Raw genomic sequence first — 22,196 nt, 5'->3', positions numbered from 1 at the left:
TATTTTTACAAAGAGACTTTTTATCCACAGCCGACATGTGCAGAACTCTCAGATGGCCTGTTTCAAATCTAGTCAAGGTCATTGAAAAGAGAGATTTTTAAAATGGTTAGGGCTCTTAAAAGTCCTTTTGGATTTCCCAGAAGTGAAATGCAGCGTTTACGCAGTAAGCCTTTTAGATCAAGGACCGGAGAGTCTTTCAACATCGTAAAGCCCGTGCAGACTTTAAACTGTAATTCCCAGCTCATTTGCCGAAAGAAGAGAAGAGGAGGGAAATGAAATGAACTGAAAGCTTTTGCCTTGAGGTCTGGTGGAATAGGCCTTCTGAAGTCTGGAATCAGAATTGTTTCAATCTATGTAAATATTGGGAAATTAAATTCCATATGTCCAATGCCAGATGCTTCCAGCTGCTGCAGCTGTATGTAGAACAGTAAGTAGACAGTTTTGCCTTGTCAGGCGAAAAAAACAAAACAAAAAACAAAAATGTCACTCCTTGGAAGGGGTGTGGATTGTCATTTGGCGGTCAGGAGGTTGATGCATGCAAGTGACTGGATGCCAGTGATCTGACAAGCCAAATCACTGGACAGTTGTAAGTTCCATGCGAAGCTTAAAGCTGGAAGATCCCAACAAGGATGTCACCATACTTGGAGCATGAAACTGATTGTAACATATGTTGCTTATTCCAAAGTGTATGGAATTTATATGCATGTGGAAAAAAAGACAGGTTTGGATCATGAACAGTTGTAATTGGTCAGTGTCCAGTTGGTCCAATGTCAGTGTACCTCAGAAAAAACAACACTAAATGGGCAAAGATCCATCACTTTGCCAATCAGCCACTGTCAGTAGAGCATGCTGGCATGCCACCTGTCAGTCATTACTGGTACCTCTCCGTTTTACCCTCTCGGTAGGTTATACAGCCACTGTTTCCTTCATTTCACTCAGCATATTGACAGGGCTCCAAACTTTTGGACGGTGCATAGTTGGGTTATTCGACAGGTTTGCAAAGTTAGGTAACAGGTTTGTTATTTATATCACACCTATCACACTGGAGCGGAAAAAGAAGCAAAGACCTAGTGGCACGACCACATTTTCAAATGACCTATTTTATTCAAAAAGCACATACGCCCCTAATGAAACTAGAGATTTGGGAACCCTTGCGGTAACTCCAGCTGCCTAAAAATTTCAGCACCCCTCTCCCCCACCCACCACCACGCACCACACACACTGTGTTGCTTCTGGCTGTCAGCAACTCCATAGCCCCCGGCTGGCCTAAATTCAGTGGAACTTCTGCCAGACCCCATAATCCAGCCCACGCTGACCATTTTGAGTGACTGTTGCCGTGTCTGTCCCCGTTTTTTTCCCCTCCATGACAAGTGAAATGGTTTCTCTAAAAGAGCGGCCTTGTGGCTTCTTTGACATCACTCCAGACGTTCAGTAAACAAGAGGGAACACGGAGGCCTTTCGCTGAGGTGTGGGAAGCGGGGTGGGGGACAGAAGGCGAGGAGAGATGAGGAGTTACTCAGCATTTACTGTCTGAGAAGGTGAGAGTCACTGTGGAAAAATCCGGCCACTTTATTGTTCTAACCTTTATTTAAATATAGAATCTATAACCCATTTTTCCAAGGAATTTAAAACAGTGGTTTTTCGCTCTGGACCACGCTGTCCAATTTCTGAAGTACAACATAGTTATGGATTATTTTATGGAGCTGACAGTGGGGCAGTCTGGGGGAAAAAATAGTCGAAATAGCCAACAGCAGTGTGAGAAATAAACCTCTCTCTCTCTGTATGTGTGTCTCAAGTGAAAGATTGCCTATTTCAAGCCTGCCAAGGCTTATACTTTCTTTTACACTGCTCCATAGCCCTCCCTCTATAGACTCCCTGACACAAGGGGCTTAAACCTAAGGTTTGCCAACAATAACTACTGTTTCTCCATGGAAAGCCTATAGGAACAGTTCATAACAGGAGCGCTTGTCCACCTATATGGCCTGAAAGGATTATTTGTAAACTTTGCCGGCTGAGAAATATTATTAGATGCAATGTTTTCTTACTGCAGGCCTGGAAAAAGAGGTTGGGGGGAAAATATCATGAAGCAAGGTGTTTCTTCAGTGTTTCCAAAGCCTCTTAGTCTACAGCGGTCACAGCCCTTTTAACATCTTCCTGCCTGCCCCGCCCCCTGCCACCTCCACCAGCAGGCACAGCGTGTCAGCTTGCGCTCCCTCGCCTGCGGTTTTATCTTTTGGTTTCTCGTTATGTGTCAGAGGAATTCCTTACAATATACATTCCTGCTCCCCTTCCATTCCCTCTCTCTCTAAAACAAAAGTCTTACATGAAGTATTAGAACTTTTAACATGGTTCTAATACTTCGCTTAAGACTTTCATTTTAGAGAGAGAGAGAGAGAGACCCTGTGTAAACACCCCTCCCTTCTCCTTGATCTCAAACTTGTCAGGGTGGTTGGCGTTTGAAATCCAAAGCAAGATATTTATTCATTATTATTATTATAGCTATTGTAGTAGCACCTAGAGGGCCCGATGGAGATCAGGGTCCCATTGTGCTAGGCGCTGTACAAGCACAAAGTAAGGCAGGGGTTCTCAAACTGGGGGTCGGAACCCCTCAGGGGGTCGCGAGGTTATTACATGGGGGGTCGCGAGCTGTCAGCCTCCACCGCAAACCCCGCTTTGCCTCCAGCATTTATAATGGTGTTAAATATATAAAAAAGTGGCTTTAATTTATAAGGGGGGGTTGCACTCAGAGGCTTGCTATGTGAAAGGGGTCACCAGTACAAAAGTTTGAGAACCACTGAAGCAAGGGATAGTACCTGTCCTGAAGATATTAAAATCTAAATAGATAAGGAAGACAAAGAGTAAGAGGACAAATAGAGGCACAGGGAGGTGAAGTGACTTGCCTAAAGTCACACAGCAGGTCAGGAGAGCAGGAATAGAGCCCTCATCTCCTGATTCTCAATCCGGTGCCCTACAATTCAAACACGCTGCCTCTGAACCTGGATTTTGCAAATGAACTGCCCCCTTTTTTTGAACCATCCACATCTCCGTTTCTCCCCACTTTGCCCTCCCTCTCCCCATCAGCTGCTTCCATGACCTTCTCGGATTCAACTTTTAGCCTTTGATTTGTTTTGATTCTCCTTTGGCAATTGTTGGCCCCGGCCCTCCTCTCCGCCGTTGAAACATAGGGATACAGAACCAAAGAGTAGCTTGAAAAGCTGAGTCGAAGAAAGTTAAAGGTGCCTGGAAATGAAACGTCCATTAAAAGTGGTCCTAAAGTATTCATCAGACGGAAAAAAAATGTAATGAAGGCTTCGATTTTGGGGAGAGGGTTTGGCATCATTTGCAAACCAGTTCAATTAGCTGTGAATGTATTCTGAATTCCTAGTCGGCTTTGTCTTCACTGCAAAAAATAAAAATAAAAAAGCTATTTCAATGTTAAAAAAAAAAAAAAAAGCCATCTCAAAGTAAAATCCTAGTGGAGAGAAGGCAAAGTTTGGGATTTACCTTGATGTAGCTAGTTCAGATTAACTCTATACTCAGCTAGCTACATGGATGTAAAAACTACAGTGCTTTGTCTCCACTAGGACTTTATTAATTATTATTATTATTAATTATTTACCTTATTGTCGCATGTAAGAGCCCCAGTCATGGGCTACGTGCTAGGCACTGTAAAACACAAAACAAAAAGACAGTCCCTACCCCAAAGAGTTTACAATCTAAGTATAAGAGAAGAGACGACGGATGGATACAGACAGACCAACTGGGGGGTCCAAGGAAACAGTGAGACAATACTGATCAGAATGATTTATGTTGCTGATGTAAAACCACACCCTTTACTCTAGTGAAGTCAAACGCACCCTTTACCAATCGCAAGGGTGAATAATTTTGAGACTATGAGTGGTTCATGAGCTGTTCACTTTGACTAGTCATTCACTTTTTGTTTTGTGTGGCCGGTCACCTAAATCTCATTGCTATTGTGTCTTGCTCCTGAACTGAGTTACTGGAACTTTTCAGACAGGAGAATAGCAAATAAGAAATCACAGAATTCCAGTACAGATTTTCAGAAGTTTAATCATTTAGGCTAAAATTCACGAAACGTTTGGGGTTTGCAAATATTTTCACAGCTAACATCACAGCTGTCCAAAATACATATACGAACAGTGGAAGAGACCACTAAAAGTAGTGAATCCAACTCAAGGTCCAGGTTTGTGAATAAATTAGAGAAAGAGGAACCCCCTTCCCCCCAAGTTTTCTATAGCACCCATCACCATAATATCTAAGCTCTTCCCAGGTTAATTCCATTTTTATGGAGAAGCCCCGTAGTAGAATCTTTTCCTTTCCATGCTATAGGGGGTTCTTCTTTTATATGTCCACCCCACCCATGACCTCTACATATGGTTTTTTTAGAATGTTAATTGACCTTTTTGGAACCTCTGTAATAAACCTGGCGTTTTGGTTCCTTCGGAATTTCTGATGAAAGTTCAGAATGATTCTTATTTTCTTGTGATCAATTTACCCATCTCTAGCTGTAACATACAGACACTCCTGTCATGATGTCAGAGGGGCAACCCCCCCCCACCCCCCTCTATGACATAAGCGTTATGTCAACATATGGCAAACATTTCCCTTAGCCTTGTTTTCTCCCAGCAGTAAAAATGCAGTAAAAAGCCAGGGCCTTTTCACAGAGGGGAAAACTCAACTACAACCTTCAGGACAGGAAAAGCAAATATACTTTTAAGAAGTAAGTTATTGGGACATAGCTAAATATTTCCAAGAAATAAAATAACAAAGGAGCTTGTGTCCAAGAGGAGTCACATATCTCAGAAAGTGTAAGCATCATGGAAAAAAAATCCTGCCGGATTATTATTGAAAGGTTAGCTGAAATGAAAAGCAGGCTTATGCAGCCAAAGTAGTTTCTGGGCTTTTAATTCATTAGCTCAGGTTTCATCGACCAGGATTTGGCCCCTGGCACGTGGAATAAGATTAGTTCGTTAATTGTTGAGTCCTTTGGAATTAATGTACTGGAGGTGTGTTTTTCCCCCTTCTGAAAAGTCCCCCTGGGTATATAAACATAGCAGCAATTTTGTTGAACGTGGGATCAGAGTCAGTCATGCCAGGTTTGGCTTGATGAGAATGACTGAATCCTGTAAACAAACGGATAGTGAAAGAAATAGAATTTTTTTTTAAAAAAACATCTCTTGCAAGGCTTCCAGTGAAATATTTGGCCAATTATATATTGAAGTCTAAGAAATAGTAGCATTTTTTTTGTCCTTAGTGAAATATACGGTAGATTAACTTTTTGCACTTATCCGAGGGGTAGCGCTGCGTCTTTAGATTTGTGATCCACGCTTGTGAAGCTATAAAGGTTCTTTCATTCTGACTAGTTCCAGGACCACCAGGAGATGGGCCTGAGCAGATCTGATAGTCAGATCTCTTGATCAGTTTAGCTCTGTTCTTGGTTGGTGGTGGGGTGTGTGTGTGTGTGTGTGCGCGCGCTCCCCCAACCCTACACAAAATGCACCTCCTTCAGGCCAGCCAGAAGAATTTGCCCTTGGGGAAGATTGGTTCTGTTTACACCAGTCTTCCCTTGGTGAGGCAGTACATACTGAGGGGTCAGATGGGGTTGTCCTCGGGCAGCTAGCATGAGCTGCCGCCCATGCCATCCCAGCGACACAGCTATTTGTAGCATTCTAGCTCGAGCAGAGCTAAAATGCATATGCCTACTGGAGCTGGGAATTGATAACTCCCGGCTGCTGTGTAGACATACCCATTGTGACTGGTCCTTGTGCCGGTACTTGGTGTGTGGGGGGGAGGGTGCATGAAGCCCATCTCAGCTTTTCACAGTTGCAGACCCTGTGATTGGAGAGCCAGGGACTGGTCTTACTGCCTGCTTCCAGGGGGTGCACATAGCCCCAAAGGTGACAGAAAGAGCCATGAGCCCACCACCCCTCTGCCCTGTCCTCTGGAGCAAGCCCTGTGGATCTGGGGGAAAACGCTGTACCCCGTTGAAGGGGTGTATCAGTGGGTATGTTCCCACTGCACACTGGCTTGGTGCAGCTCTGTACCTCTCCCAATGAATAACCTTATAACATGTAAATAATGGAAGCGTGGTTATCATTACTAGGGACCGATAAGCTAGCAACTAAAATAAACACTGAGCCTTCACAGAGCACTCAACCCAGTAATTTCTCCACCACCACCTTGCTCCCTAGATTTGGAAATACTTCTGACAAATAGATAGGACCTCTTCTTCTTCCCTGCCTCTCTCTTATTTACAGATTTTACCCATCTGCATTGACATTCCAGTTGGAAGAACCATCTCACCAAATTTCCACTGGGTCCACTAAATCATAACCTCCTTAATTTAAGATGAATTCCAGTTATTCTTGATTGTTCCCCTGGATCCTTCAGTTGCATATGCACGTTACTATCCTTATCCTTCATCTTGGGTTTCAGAATCTTTCTGTCTCCAACCTTACTTTATCTGCGGGAAGTACACACCGGATCATTGGAGTGAAAGCTTCCTGCCACAGGGTGTACCGCCTGGTGGTCCTACCACACCCTGCCCCAGGAAAGGAACAGTGAAGGTGGGTCTTCCAGGCCTGCCTAGAAAGGCTGCAGGGAAGCAGCCAATCAGAACACAGCAAGCTCAGTTAAACGGAGCTGCAGGTCCTGAGCAGGTGAGTTTCTGGCTGGGACCAGAAGAGGTAAGACAGAGGGATTGTCCAGGCAGGGAGGCCTGGGGCAGACCCTGTGCAAATGGGGAACAGATGCAGGGAACCCAAGGACTGTAACCCTACGCTAATGGGTAAAGGTGATGGGACAGAATGGGAAGCATCCCAGGGAATGGTGCAATAGCAGCTATTAAAGGAAGCAGCATATGGCTGTTATTTGTAGGGTCCCTGGGTTGGGACCCAGAGTAGTGGGTGGGCCTGGGTGCCCCGACTGGCGAAGTGGCCAAAGCCCTGAGAAGGGGACAAGCTTTGTTTTGGAACCCAAGCAAAGGGCTGGAATTTAAAGAGGATCTGGAGATGGGGCTGAAGACCCCTGGAGAGGGCCAGCTGTTAGTTGGACTTCCTTACCCTGGAAGGGGACTGAAGTTGAGTGACCTGGCTGGAGAGTTGGGATACCTCAGAACCGCTAAAGGCAAAGCATCTCCAGGGATAGACTTAAAACTAGCCTATAAGGGGCTGAGAACTGAGCCCAGGCAGGGCTGCAGATACCAACCAGGGCACAGTGATAAACCTTATTGGACCTTTGTTACTATGGAAGGGGTTCATCTGGTTTAGACTATGTGACTTAGCCAGAGGGCTGAGCCACTGAAAACTCATCTGATGAGGGCAACAGCTGGCAGAGGGCCCCAGGAACGGGGAGAGAGAGAGAGAGGGCAGGTTTGCACCCAGGCAACAGGAGGTGCTCACGAGAGGTGAGTGTGCCCTGTCACACTCCCCTTCTCCCCAGTTCCTACCTAGTTTATAGCTTGCCTGACAAGACATGCCAGTTTTAAACCTAGGAAATCAGATCTTCTTCATAATTTGAGCCGGCTGTCAGGAGTGAGGCCCTGCAGCGGCTCCTGCTCACTGCTTCTGACACCCTAAGGAGTCAGCCAGGCTCGCTGAGGGACCGCCCTGCCTGATTGGCTGAGGCAGCTAGCAGGCTGGTTCTTAAGCCCAGCAGCAGTAGCATCGCTGGCTGCTTAATGCACGTGCCTGTGGACACGCTGCCTCTGTGGGCCCTTCTCCTGCTTTGCTCCTCCATGGCTCTAGCCCAGATCCTGCCAGTTTTGTTTCAGCCTTGCTCCCACCTCAGAATCAGCCCAGCTCCTGCCTTTGCTAACTCCTGGTAATTTGGCTTCAACCCTTGACTCTGGTTCTGGCTTGATTTATGCGACTGGCATTTGGACTCTGACTTTGGTTCTGACCTGTGGCCCTGGTTCTGACCCTGTCCCAACCCTTGGTTCTGACATTTGGACTCTGAGCACTAAGCCTGACTCCTGCTCTGACCACTAGGTGTGAGTACCTATGACCTGGTCCCCTGGTCATAGGTACTGGCTTTTGTCACAGTTCTCTGTAAATCCCAAATCCTCCACCTGTACGTAACGCCCACTAGCAAAATGTGGGTCCTTGTCTCCTTCTAGTGACTGATCTCCATAAGAAAATAAGAGCCTACTCTAGCTAATGGAGTTACTTATTTAGCAGATGTAGTAGAGGCTCCGGTTTTTGATACCATAGGTTCATGGTTCAAACCCAACTGTCAGCCCAAAGAGGAGCAGTTACACATTCATCTTTCATTTGCTCATTCCTATTAGTTGTCTTCTTTCTTTGCTTGCACTTAGAACTGGAAGGTTTACCTGAGTTGCTCCTATCCTAAAATCTCTTTCCAAATCCTTGCATGATTGTATCAAATCGTGCTTTTTTGGGGTCATTTGTTCCTTCGTGGGCTATAATCAATGGGAAATGCCCGGCATTCTTTATGAGATTTATAACTTTGGAACAATATTATATCATTATGAACATTAGATCATTGTTATATCATGAGACCTTTGGGGAAGTCCCACTGCTAGGAATTTTTTTCCTGCTACTCAGCCTAAATTTTACTTGTTATCCTCCCACTACCCTTAGGTGTACCTCCGTTGGCTTGCCCTAGACATCCCCTTTTGTTTTCTAGTATTTATGTCTGTGAAGATGGGTATCAATCCCCATGATGTCATTTTTAAACCAGAGATACATGTTTAGTTCTCTTAATCTTCTCATAAATCAACCCCTCTGTGCCCTTTCACCAATGAGAGGCATGTTTTTCCTATGGCTCTGAACGTGAAATGTGAAATGTGTCCATTACAAAATACCTTGTATCTGATTTCAGGGAGAAGAAAGAAATAACTTCAGAGATCATGAGGGCATGGAAAGCTTAATGCCATCCATCAGGTAAAGTTCCTGTGAATCGCTAGCCTCATGCCTTACATTGCATGCTGCAGAATTCTTAGAAAATTTCCAGGGAGCCCAATGTTAAGCAAAGGGGTATCGGAATACAAAACAAGGCACCTAATAATTCATGTCGCTTCTGACCCTTGCCATTCAAGATCAGGGCATTTCCTTCCTTACACTTTGTAAAAATGTGGTTTTAATATGCTTGGATAGGAGGACAATAAGGCAGAATTTAAATTATTTTTGAGTCTTCAATTCCACTGGCCTTAAGAGACATAATGACAAAGCTAGTTTAATGCCATCTGCTCGAAGGCAAAGCACAGGGAGGAGCTCATATTGCAGGGTAAGCATACAAAGGAATGAAAATCAGAGGTAAGATTGTAGGGTTTTTCTCCAGACCTTCTATACCAATGACCCAACCTTCCAGCATGTTCCCTAAGATCTATATGGTGCTAGGGAATTTTCTGGGTTCTTGAGGCAAAACCCTGTGCTGCTTGTTCTGTGGAGGGGTAAACCCTTCCTACCTCACCACACCCCAGAACAAAGAGGCGAAGACCCTATAAGGTGAACCTCACTGAGGTTTTTATCCCATAGACTTTTTCCATGGGAGAGGGCTATCTGGGGTAAAAGTAGAGTAGGAATACAGGGGTTAAACTAAGATAGGGAAAAATTCCTGATAATTAGCAAATGCCTGTCAGCAAGAGGTATTTGGCTGTGGAATAGACTCCTACCGATAATGGTGGAAGACTACCACTTAGGTTTTTAAAATCAGGCTGGATGAAATACTAGAAAAACTCCTGTAGGAGACCATCCTGAATTAGCAGGAAGATGGATTGGATGATCTAGTAGGCCTTTTATATCTCCAGCTTTGGTTGTATGAAAGCAGCCCCCCAAAAGAGTGGGGTAAAGCCCCATTGCCTGACTCATTAAAAGTAGGGGGCCAGATTATGAACCCCTTACTCACCTTTGTGAGCAGTACCTCCCATGAGTAGTTCCATTGACACCAATGGGATAACTTGTATTAGCAATTCCTCCCCATGAGTAAGTCACACAATTTGGCCGAGTGTGAACACAGGGACAGGGAGTAGCCATCATAATAGAGTGTCAACTACATGCAATCTAACCCCATGTTTTGTAAAATCTGCACAAAAATCCCACATGCTTTTCATGTGCTACAAATTGAATATTTCGTAGTCTTACTTTGAATTGTTGTTTCTATTCTCCTCCAAGACAGAAGGAAATGTTCACAGGCAAAAAGGCTGTTGTGTTTTTGTTTGTGTTTGTTTGGTTTTTTTCTGAGAAAATTATTATTACTGAGTCAAATCCTGTGTTCCTTGCTCAGTTTTCACTCTCCCCTTACCTGGGCAACTCTTTTTTTATTATCAGAGGGTAGCCGTGTTAGTCTGTATCCACAAAAACAACAAGGAGTCCGGTGGCATTTTAAAGACTAACAGATAGTTAGATCTGTTAGTCTTTAAGGTGCCACCGGACTCCTTGTTCTTTTTTTTATTATTATTATTTTTATTTTAGAATATAAATAAGAGGGCCTAATTCTTCCTCTAGGTACCTAATCAGAAATACTGCTAAAGGAAACTACTTCAAATTCTTGGGATTCCAAAAGCAACCTGATAGAGCATTATCTCCCGTGGCTAAATATTCAGTTAAACTACCCATTTTATAGGCATTTTAGGACCCAACTGTGCAATCCCTACTCATGTTGATGAGTGTGGTTAGTCTTTCAACTGTGCCATGAAGATATATTTGCAGAGACAGGATCTAATTACAAATATCTGGGAGAGTGAAGTCAATGGAGTTACACCAGCAGTGAATTTACTTCAGACTCCACTAGACTGGGGATGCGATACCATTTGTTGCTTCTTGTGTAACCCACGGGTGAGTGCATGATCCCACTCTGTGCTTGATCCACAAAGGATGTGAGTCTGTTACAGCCTTAGGTAGGGAGCTTTGGTTCTTTAGATGAAGTTGTAGCAGCTCCGGTGTCTAGTTCTGGAGGATCTCCGGTTCCACCCTCGGTGTGTTAGCCAACTCGGCGGCCGTCATGCCTGCTGATTACCATATAAGAAGTTCCTCATTACTTATAAACCAAGCATCTTCAGCACATTTGAAATTAAAATGAGCTGCTATTGATTGAGGAAATCAAACTGTTTTAAAAGTAATCTTATTTACAATCCCTTGAAACAAAGGACTTTCTGTATACCTACAGTGCGTGAGCATCAGTGATTCTGAAACAGATGGATTTCCACATAAGACAGGGAATCCTGGGTGATTCTTAGTCAGTGTCTCCCTTGCCAAAGGAAAACTGAGTTGTATAGTTGTTTCATGGCAAAGAAAACAAACAACTTTATTTAAACATAATTAACCCATCTGAAAATATTCTTAAGTGGTGTTTTTGTTGTAACCAGTGTTTGGGGAAGGTCTTCATAGCTCTGAGTCATCAAATGCCTATTTTGAATGTTAAAAAGGTTTGTCTAGCTACAGTACAGATATTTTACTAAGAGGTCTGAGTCCTCTTTTTCTGTGTATTGTATCTCAGGACACTTACTCCCTTTGATTTTGCTTATCAGTCGACATGGGGGAACACAGAGAAAAAGATCCCATTCACCTTTAATAACATGTAACCATCTTCCTTTTATTTGCTCACTAAACCGTGATAAAATTGTCAAGGAATAAAAAGTCCAGAAAAACGCTCTAGTTTGCATGAGTCTCTGGTTTCTGGGTGTTAGACCATACAGGAGTATTTGCGGTCTAATGTCAGCCCTCACTCTTCCAAACATTTGTCTAGTCACAGTGTATTATTTGCTTATTTTTCCACAAGGGATAATTGGTATTTTTCTTCTTCTGTGCCCCTAATGTCCATAGACAGCTGTGCTGTTACAATGCTGGCAGGTCTTATTAAGAACTGTGCAAAGCTTCCAATCTCTTGGTTCCCCAAACTTACGCTTGCTAACTAAAGTATCCTTCTGAGTCATCTGCTAACCTTCAAGCGCCGATGCCACTGGGCTTGGCATAAAGTAAATCTCATTCTCCTATGTTTTTATCCAATTGTCTTTCATTCTCCCCCATTTCTCTTTCAGTTGTGGTCCAATGACTGGGGCAGGAGACTGAGTCAGGACTCCTGGCTTCTATTTTTGGCCCTGCCGCAGACTTTGTGTGATACATGGAGCAAGTCACTTAGCCAGTTAGTGGAGTCCATCCATGCAGGGTCTGAATTCACTTTGTTTGTAATTCAAGAACATTACCTAGCCACGGCCCGAAACAGGACCCCTGTGGTTCATAAGTTGCCAGGAGACCCTCCCTCCCGCTTGTTGAGCTGGTAAGAGCTTTGCTAAACTCTCTCACTTGAAAGTTACCCTTTCAATCTCACGCAGCAGAAACTGGAGCTGTTGTGTCTCTGGGTAGCAACCTCATGACTCAATCGTCGGATAAAGGGAAGGATGCTACATATCACCACTACGTCAGTCACTGAGTGGGTAGGTGCAGGAGAGGATTTAATTAAACAAAACAAATGAGACAGGAGTGCCCATGGTAGAGGTGGGTATTAAATAAATGGCCGGCAGTATAGGGATAGGGCCCAGGGGTAGTAAGTCAGGCTGCTGCAGTAAATTGCAACTAGCAAAGAAAACAAATCTCCTATCAATCAAAACTGAACGCAGCCCCCTCCTTGCATGTTGCTTTTACGAACCTGGAAGTCAGCCTTTTAAATCACACTCTGGCTATGCAGGTGGCTACGCAAATAGCATAAACCAGAACTTGTCAAATCCCCGAATCTGGCTCGTCCTGAGCAAATCCCAGAAAGAACAAAAATACCAAAACAAAAACACCGAACCTAAACCAGACTTCCACGTCTGGGACCAGATCAAAACAACGAGAAGCCCAAAAAGATTAAAATAAACTCAACTCAGATTAGTTTATTGTGTTGCATGTTTCTTGAGGCGAAACCATTTACTTTGGAATTACTTACACACACTCCTCAACTGGACATCCAACATGCTAATAGTTTGCAGAAGAGTTTAGGAAAATTGACTCTAGAAAACAGATGAGTGTGGAGAGGCACCGTAGAGGTCTCTGAATTCCTCTCTGCATATTGATATACAGTCGTTGTGCTGACATGGTCAGAAACCATGCAGCTGTTTGATAACTCTCCTTTAAATAGCTGTGCACACAACCTTGTATGCCCATGAGGGTGTTATACACTATAGTGCAGGTCTTGGCAAGATCACTTTTGCTGCATACAGGGAGAATGGAGCAGGAGTGAGGGAACCTCGAAAGGATTGGAGGTTAATTCAGGGAAGCATCAATAGGATTTTGCGTGCCTCCTCTTTGTCACATTTTGGCATTCAAAGCCCTGGGCAGAACCAGTTAGTGCAGAGGTGGCATGAAATTGAAAAACAATGAAGAAAACCGGCCCCTTCCCCCAGTTTTTTAACTTCTTAAAAGGTTTGGCTTCAGATTGGATTTTGGATAAAGCTTTGGATGGTTCTTATTTAATCCAAACTGGTTAGCTCAACTCTGGCCCGGAGCCCTGGGTCATCAAGGTTTACGGGATCTGGTGTAGCAGGGGTTTGCTACCTCTGTGCTGTGACACCCCTGGGTAATGAAAGGCATCAGAGATCATGACCACCTCACCTAAGTGGGAAGGAGGTGCTGACTAGATGGGAGGGGAGGCCCAGTATGGACAAGGAGGGCACGGTATGGTCAAGGTTGTAAACCCCTAATGTTTTGACAGTACAAGGCTAGTCTCAGTCCTCTCTATGGAGAGGCAGGAGCAGGAGCAGCCTCCCAGTCACTCCACACAGCCACCCTGGCTGGAGCAGGCTGTCAGCACTAAGCAGCAAGGAAATCTAACCAAACCTTGATGGCTTGGTGCTGCCTCTCCACTAGGCTTCCCCAGACTGTGGGGCCTGCACAGGGTCTGCCTGGGGCCTCAAGCCTCATCTTAGAATGACAATTTTATTAATACGAAAATGCCAGTAGCTGCCTGTGACTCTCCGGTGGCCACTGCAGTGAGGCAGGCCATTCCTTTGGTTTTAAGCAGGCCAGTCCTCTTTTTCTGAGGTTTTGTTCCCTTGTCCGGTACTGAGACAAAACCAGATGTGGTTTTGTCAGGTATCACGGATTGGGGATGCCATTTTGAAGAGCCCGGTGCGGCCATTCCCAGAAGTACAGGAACGTCGGGTATTCTGGGGATGTGACCATGGCCTCCCTAGCTGCAATGACAGTCTCTGTCATGCACTCTAAAGGGCTGCAGGCATGGAGCAGGGCACCCCCTGAGGTGACTGCCTCCTCCAGGCTACTGGGAGGCTGCCCTGATGCCAGAAAGCAGGGAGATGGTCTCGCCTCATCTGATCTCCGTGCTGCCCATGCTGGTGCCTAACAAGGATGGAGGCTGTGGCCAGGTGCCTTAGGGCCTAGACGGTTGGCAGGGGCGCAGACTTGAGAGACAAGGATTTAAGCAGGGGCACAGCATGGAACACGATGTGGTGTGAGGTCTCAAGGGGAGAAAAGGGAAGCAGGGGCAGAATGGGTGAGGACCCCCCCACACACACACACACATCCATCAACACCCTCAAGGCTACAGGTTCCACCCCCCTGCCCCCAGCCATCCCTAACCCTGGCTGCATCTGGCTTGCCCTCCCCTATGTGGGTGGCCCTGGCTCCCCCCAAAACCCACTGGCTCCCCCACCCTGAGGCGAAAGGGGAAGGGAGATGTTAGGATGGGGGGGGCAGAGAAGGTGACAAGTCTGCAGGAGCAGGTGGAAGAGGCAGGGGGCCAGTGAGGAGGAGAAGGAGAGAAGAAAGAGACCGCAGAGGCAGCTGGTCATGGCATGGCTGGTGTTGCTACGCCCCATTATATGTAGTGCAGGCTGCAGTACCACCTGCTGCCACACGGTGGGGTTGGAGCTTTGTGGGTGGGTGCGGTCCATCTGGCTGCCACTGCCACCTGGTGTTGAAATCCCATCTGGGCTCCCTGTGTCACAGGGAGAAGGCACAGGTGCTGGAATATGGACTACTGTGTGGCCGTTTCCAATCAGCCCATCCCCAGAGGCAAGATACGAGGCCTCTAGCACAAGCTGCCTGCTTCTCCAGACCCAGCAACAGATAGGGTGGGTTTCTGAGTTGGTGAGGAATTTGGTGGAGGTGGTTGTCTGGAGGGGTGTTTCTGAGCATGAGGGCATTGTAGGTGGGACGGTCTCAGAGCAATGCGGAGTGGGGGGGGGGAGGGAGAGTGCTTTCCTGTTTCTTTGGTTTTGCTTTAGTGTTTGACAACTTGACTGAGTCAAACTAACTTCCCCATAAGAGACTGCATTTAACTGGAATCTGGGAATGAACGTTTGTGTTTTTTAGGCTGGGATTAGGTTTAAGGCACCTTAATTGTAAATACTGCATGTTTTCTGTTGCCGCTGCTGTATGATTCTGACCTTGTATAACAGTGTTACTGCTGTATTTCTCTTTTTCTTTGGTGGTGCCCAATATAAGGGTGTAACCTTTCAGAACGTCTCTTGGAGAGACAGCAATCGAGACCCAACTAGGGCATTATGAATAGGGCTGTTTGTGTCCATTATGAAGTCAATCTTGCAAGTAGCTCCACACGGGAGGACTCATAGACTTTAAGGTCAGAAGGGACCATTATGATCGTCTAGTCTGACCTCCTGCACAACGCAGGCCACAGAATCTCACCCACCCACTCCTGTAACAAACCCCTAACCTATGTCTGAGTTATTGAAGTCCTCAAATCGTGGTTTAAAGACCTTGCCTCTGTGTAGAGCCCCACTGACTTCAGTAGAGTACTCTGGCTACAGAAATTCACTCACATGGAGAAGGAGCAGAGGCTAACTGGGCAAACAGGAGAGCATTTAAAGTGCAGTCCCAGAGTATGGGAAAAACCCTCATCTCATTCAATGATAAGTCAGGGAGACTGTGCCACTGAGGTACAACCTTGGGCATCCCTTGGTACTTTGGGTTTTGTTATTTGTTTGGCTGTTGGTTGGACTCAGACTACAGAGCTGGGAAGGAAGTCTGACAAATCTTTCCCTTATTTTTGGAGGGATGGAGGAATCTTCTCCATCTATATATCAAACAACAACTAAGTAGGTAAGGCTGCTCGTATAATCTTCCCAGAATCCATGGTGATCCTTCAAAAACCTCGCTGTTGCCAAAGATTGATGATCAGTAGGGATGGATGAATAGATATCCTTAAAACAGTACTTGAGACAATCCTGTGCCCAAAACTCCAGCTGGTGTTTTAAAAGTATTTTTAATTTTTGTGCCCCTAGTTCTGGACAAAACTCTGAGCACGGCTGCTGTTTTAGCTGTATTATCAGCCCCAATGAGAGCCGGATATTTTTGGGATCCCACAAAATGCCTGGTTTGCAAATCCACAAAGAGATTCAGATTGTTTTGAATAAGAATCCAGATTGCTGTTGTGCCTGTTCCCAATTGAAATGCTGAAGCTTTGGTGGCATCTCATTACCACTGTAGAGACGACCCATTTAGAGGAGTTAAAAACTGAATTATTCCAGGGCTTCAAGTAGAAAACTGTTTCCAGCAGGGGAATGAGGATAGGATACTTCTGTTCTCTGTGATATCTTCTGCATAAATCAAATGTGTGTCAAGCTGGCATATTGTGTTGTCCGTTTTTAATTCCGGATTCATTTCGATGGGGAGGTTTGCTTATAAATCAATGGTTCAATATGGCCCATGGGGAGAGAAGGGCCATTTTATGTTTGTGTAACATTTACTAGACCTGGTTAAATGGACGCACATCAAAATAAATGCTGTAACCTTTCAATAATGTTTAGTCTCCTTGAGAATGAACATACTGTGAATATGTGTGTTAAGTATACACCATTAATAGTCTCCGTGACATTTGGGCTGACTCCACAGAGACAACCGGGGAGGTGAAGGACAAGTACTGAAAATGGCATCAAAAGGGAAGAACAATTCCTTCAAGGCACAGAAATGAAACTCAGAAATAAAATTTATCAGCAATCTCAGGAATAAAAATGGATTATCCCGGCTATCTGAATTGAATTTGACCCTTGTAACGTCAGAAGAAGCAATCTACGTCCATGACGTGGGTTTCTCTTCTGAAGCGGCGACAGGACGGTGTCCAGAAACTCCTGGAAAGCTGCCACAGATGATGGATAATCCTAACGTTAGCTAAAGGGTATTTGCCATTGTTGAAGTAGAGGGATTGTTTGTTAAATTCAGTTTCTCTCTGTTGGATTTTTCTGCGTGTGTGTTGGAAATGATGAGAACGTGGATATAGGTATCTAAGGGCAAATTCATCCCTCGTGTAAACAAGCACCGCTCCGGTGATCTCAATGGAGTTGCATCCACTTAAGCCACGGTTGAATTTGGCCCGTAGGATTCGCCATACCAGATCAGCCTAAGGGTCCATCAAAGGGCTGGCAGGGGAGGGAGGGATCAACCGTCTCTAAGTATAGAAGAGACCACGGGCGCACACTTGAAATGCAAAAGTGGCATGGAAGTACGGCTCTCCCAGCTGTCCTGAATTAGGTAATTCTCTCCACATGCTTGGCCCCTGATCCAAAGCCCATTGTAGTCAATGGAAGGAATCCTTCTAACTTCTGTGGGTTTGGATCAGGCCTCATAAGACAGAGAGAGCTTTCCTTGGAAGAAAAGAATGCAATTACCGGGGGGATGCTATGGCACAGGCTTCCGTATAGGTTGCAGAAGCCTGCCTGCCCTCCTGGGTACATACTCACTTGTGTAGCCAGTACTGAAGCAAGCACCCCTGCATCCTCACTTTTATCTGTAGCGAGCTACCTAGAGTACCGCTGACATCTATGTGAGCTGCCATTCACATCCCCAGCTGCAGTTTAGACGTACCTAAGTGTTACACTGAAGCCCGGCCTGTAGCATCCTCACTGCTATTTTTCACAAGCTGGAGTAGTGTTTCTTCACCTTTCCAGACTACTGTACCCTTTTCAGGCATCTGATTTGTCTTGTGTACCCCAAGTTTCATCTCACTTAAAAACGACTTGCTTACAAAATCAGACATAAAAATACAGAAGTATCACAGCGCACTGTTACTGAAAAATTGCTGACTTTCTCATTTTTGCCATATACTTATAAAATAAATCAATTGGAATATCAATACTGTACTTACCTTTCAGTGTATAGTATATAGAGCAGTATAAACAAGACCTTGTCTGTATGAAATTTTAGTTTGTACTGACCTCGCTAGTGCTGTTTACGTAGCCTGTTGTAAAACTAGGCAAATCTCTCGATGAGTCGACATACCCCCTGGAAGACCTCTGCGGACTCATGCTTCAGAGCCACTGAGCTACAGTACCCCTAGCATGGTTACGTCTACACAAGCCATGTATGGTTTGGAGCCTCTATCTCTCTAGAGGTGTGTAATTCAGAGCACAAGAGAGGCTGTCAGGGCTTCGGGTGATGCAGATGTCTGTTCAGATTAAGACCAAATATATGCTGCCTTAGCTTTCATAGTTAAACTGCCACAGGCCTTGACATGAAGAAAACTGCTACTTCTTCCTTAGGTCATGCACGAACGCCTCTGGCCCTTTACCACCAGATAGGCTGCTGCAAAGGGGCTGATGGGCCAAGGCCCCTGAAGAATGTCCCTATACCAGGCACAGAGCCAGCTCCTTTAGTCCTGAAGGACCTCTGCAGCAGCCCTGGGCTCAAGAGACATTCCAGGGTGGGCTGGGGTTTGATGTGGGTAACCTGAAATGTGGGCAAATTGGGTGTGGTTGAGGATTGGCTCTAGTTCTCCCGGCAGATTAAATTTGTTTTCTGGTGAGTTTATCATCACTGTGACTCAGCATCTTTAGACCCTGAAATCAATAGTAAAGTTGGTGGTGAGGAAGAGAACTTGGGAGTCATCTCTCACAGGTTGATGGGCCACAATAAGGCAATGTTACATACAGATGACTCATGTTCTTGCAAGTTTCCCAGCCAATTTTTTCAGACAGAAGAGGTTTGGATATGCTTCCGAACTGAACCCAGCCTCCCAAATGTTTGAGGTTCACCCATTACTATTTTCTATCTTACTTCAGCAGGGGTTTAATTTTAGAACAAGCACTTTGCTGTGCAAACACTAAAGGCTTTGCTTAAATATTAAATGTTAAAGTTACAGGTTTGATTTTTTTTTAACAGCAGACTGGAAATACGTAACCTAATTTTCAGAGTTGCAGAAGCCGCATCAGTTTTAAAACTGGAATGGACTTAGTTTATTGCAGGTAGGATTCCAGCATTGCTGGGAGATGTCACCAGGATCTCCATAATTTCACCCAGGCCCTGGGATACTCAGTATTTGAATAAAAGAGAAATGATTTGCAATTTAATATGAAGATATATAAAAAAATCAGGGTTGGAAGGGACCTCAGGAGGTCATCTAGTCCAACGCCCTGCTCAAAGCAAGACCAATCCCCAGACAGACTTTCGCCCCAGATCCCTAAATGGTCCTCTCAAGGATTGAACTCACAACCCTGGGTTTAGCAGGCCAATGCTCAAACCCACAGGGAGGGATAGCGCTGTGGTTTGATCATTGGCCTGCTAAACCCAGGGTTGTGAGTTCAATCCTTGAGGGGGCCATTTAGGGATCTGGGGCAAAAATCTGTCTGGGGGCTGGTCCTGCTTTGAGCAGGGAGTTGGACTAAATGCTCTCCTGAGGTCCCTTCCAACCCTGATATTCTATGCTTCTATGAAAGAACAGATCCCATGGTGGGAGATGATACTGATAACCACTATCCCTCCCAATTGAAAGGGTACATCAGGAGGACATGGCACGGCACCATTCCTGCAAAGACTTACTTACATACATAACTTTACTCACTAAGAGTAGTAAAAATAATTGGAGTGTTAAGTATGTTCTTAAGTTTGAACAGGGCCTAGGTATCCTCTTTCTGCAGGCAACGTGGGGAAATTTAAAGAATGCTGTGGAAGTTGCCAGTGTGGCATATGGTTGGGTAAAGTTTGGACACCGATGATCTACTGTGTCAAACTCTTCTCCTTATTGATGCTTGTGATCGAACCCCTCTCCTCCAACAAGTACAAAATTTCTCAGGAGTCCTTTGTGTGGGGAGTGGCACCAAAGAGTCAGTGGGTCAATAGCTTCCCTTAAGACTAGTTCCTTGGAATGAATTTAATTGTGTTTCATGAGCCCTGGTGCTAAAGGAGGGAATGAATATGCAAGCCGGGCAGACACCTGGTTGCAGGAAGAAAGAGAGTTTACAGAATGCATCATCTACTGAGAAGGAATAGTGGCCTAAATTGATCTTTGCCTCCTTCATGGTGATGCTTGAAACAGAGAGTTGACTCTTAACCAAATAAAAATAGAAATGAGGAACAATGGAACATTTCTTCTTGTGTGTTTCTGATAGGCTGATAGCCAGATTATACCTGTGTTGATCAGATTTGCTGCCCCTTCACTCATATCCTCGGTGTGCTCTATGGATCTCATGAAATACTGCCAAAGCAGGCCTTCCAATGGGGATGAAGGACAAAGCTCTACACAGCTCAACAGGCAAATAACACCAATGGATTGTTCTATTCTGAAGGATTTTCGGTACGTGGGTGAGTTTTTATTCCCCTCCATCCCTCTACTCACACAAATTATTTTCCCCTATGTGGCTGTATTCCCCACAATAAGGTATCTTCTCTCCAAACATTCTTATGTTTGGGCTTGTCCAATGAAGTATCCTGCCATACACAAGAAAGCACTCCCCATGGGTGGAGGTATAACATCCTCTGCAAGATTTTTTCCACTTACCCTCATGTGTGGGGAACACTTCCATTTGTATCTTCTTCTCCATAGCATTTTCCTGTAGATGGGAATGCCCCCAGAAGCACTTCACTAGAGACAAGGTATGTCCCCGTTAAGAATTCCCCTGTAATTGTTGTCATTCCCCTATGTATTTCCCCAGCATATGAGGCATTTACCCCAGGTGTTTCCCCATATGTCAAAGGACAACCCGTCAAGTATTTCTCCCACATTCCCTAAGCATTTCCGTTAACGTGGTATTGAGGAAATGACAACCTTTGCTCATAGGTCTTCTCTCCTTTGTCCCTTACTCCTCCCCCAAGTAGTGGTTTTGTTTTGGCTTTTCTTGATTAAAGTTTTCCTGTCACTTGCACTTCTGTGAAAGCAGTGGGATTGTGCTGCCTCCTAGTCCTCTTCCACTTTGCTGTTCTTTCTCATGGATGGGATCTACAGAGCTGCAGCAGGGGGATGAACTCTGGAACGCTGTATGCAAGCTGAGAAAGTAGTGTGGACTGTTTGAATTAGCAAAGAGTTGGCAGTCAGGGTCTCCGTCCTGAGGTCCAATCCCAGGTTTCTCAGTGACTCATAAATCGCTTAACTTCTTTGGATGTCCAGGGCATGGTGGTCTTGTGGATAAAGCACCGGCCTGGGGCTTGAAATTCAGTTCTGGGCTCCAACATAGACTTCTTGTATGACCTTAGGCAAATCACTTAATCTCCCTGTGTCTCAGTTCGCTGTCTGTGAAGTGGGGATAACACTTCCCCTTTATGGAGGAATTGTGAGAGGTAATGTGTTAATGTTTGTAAAGCACTCATATGATGGGTGTCCTATAAGTATGGCTATCTGTGTATTGGGGATAGTTATACATATCTACCTCATAGGGTGGCTGTGCTGCTTAAATATGTTTGCATAGTACATTGCAAATGCAAAGTGATGGCATTGTTCTTTATTATTAGGAAATCCTGAGGTGCTCTGAGATGAACAGAGGCCATTCTGAATTACCTGAGCCCTGGAGAGATGGAAAGTGCAGACTGGAGAAAGAGACAGTAATGGAGGGATTGCATGGAACTTTTTATAGCTAGGTTGTCTGTTCAGGTAGACGTTAGGTTGATGCTGACTGAACATTGTTACCACCTGCTGGTTATTTAGTGGCCTGTATGGTTGCAGTTCAGTTCCCAGTGAGCAAATGTGCATGTCAGAAAAAAAAATCCTAATCCCGGATCATTTGATTGGCACTAATTGGCACTCTTTGTAGAGGTATCAGCCAAGAGGCCAAAGAGCAAATGGCCTGTGGGGACTTTATTCAGGAGGTCCTGGGTCCCAAGCCTTTGCTAATTCCCCCAGCTCATTCTGTTTCCGCAGCTGAACGCTCTCTAGAGGTGTGGACTTCAGGGTTGGGTTGACGGACATTGGGCCTAATTCTCCATTGCCATTTGCACCTGGGCAAAGTAGAGGTATAAACCATTACCAAGTCAGATTTCTCAGCTTGCTCACACTGG

The sequence above is a fragment of the Emys orbicularis genome, chromosome 18 (genome assembly GCF_028017835.1).
Source record: "Emys orbicularis isolate rEmyOrb1 chromosome 18, rEmyOrb1.hap1, whole genome shotgun sequence".
Taxonomy (NCBI): domain Eukaryota; kingdom Metazoa; phylum Chordata; order Testudines; family Emydidae; genus Emys; species Emys orbicularis.
Note: the sequence above shows the minus strand (reverse complement) of the source record.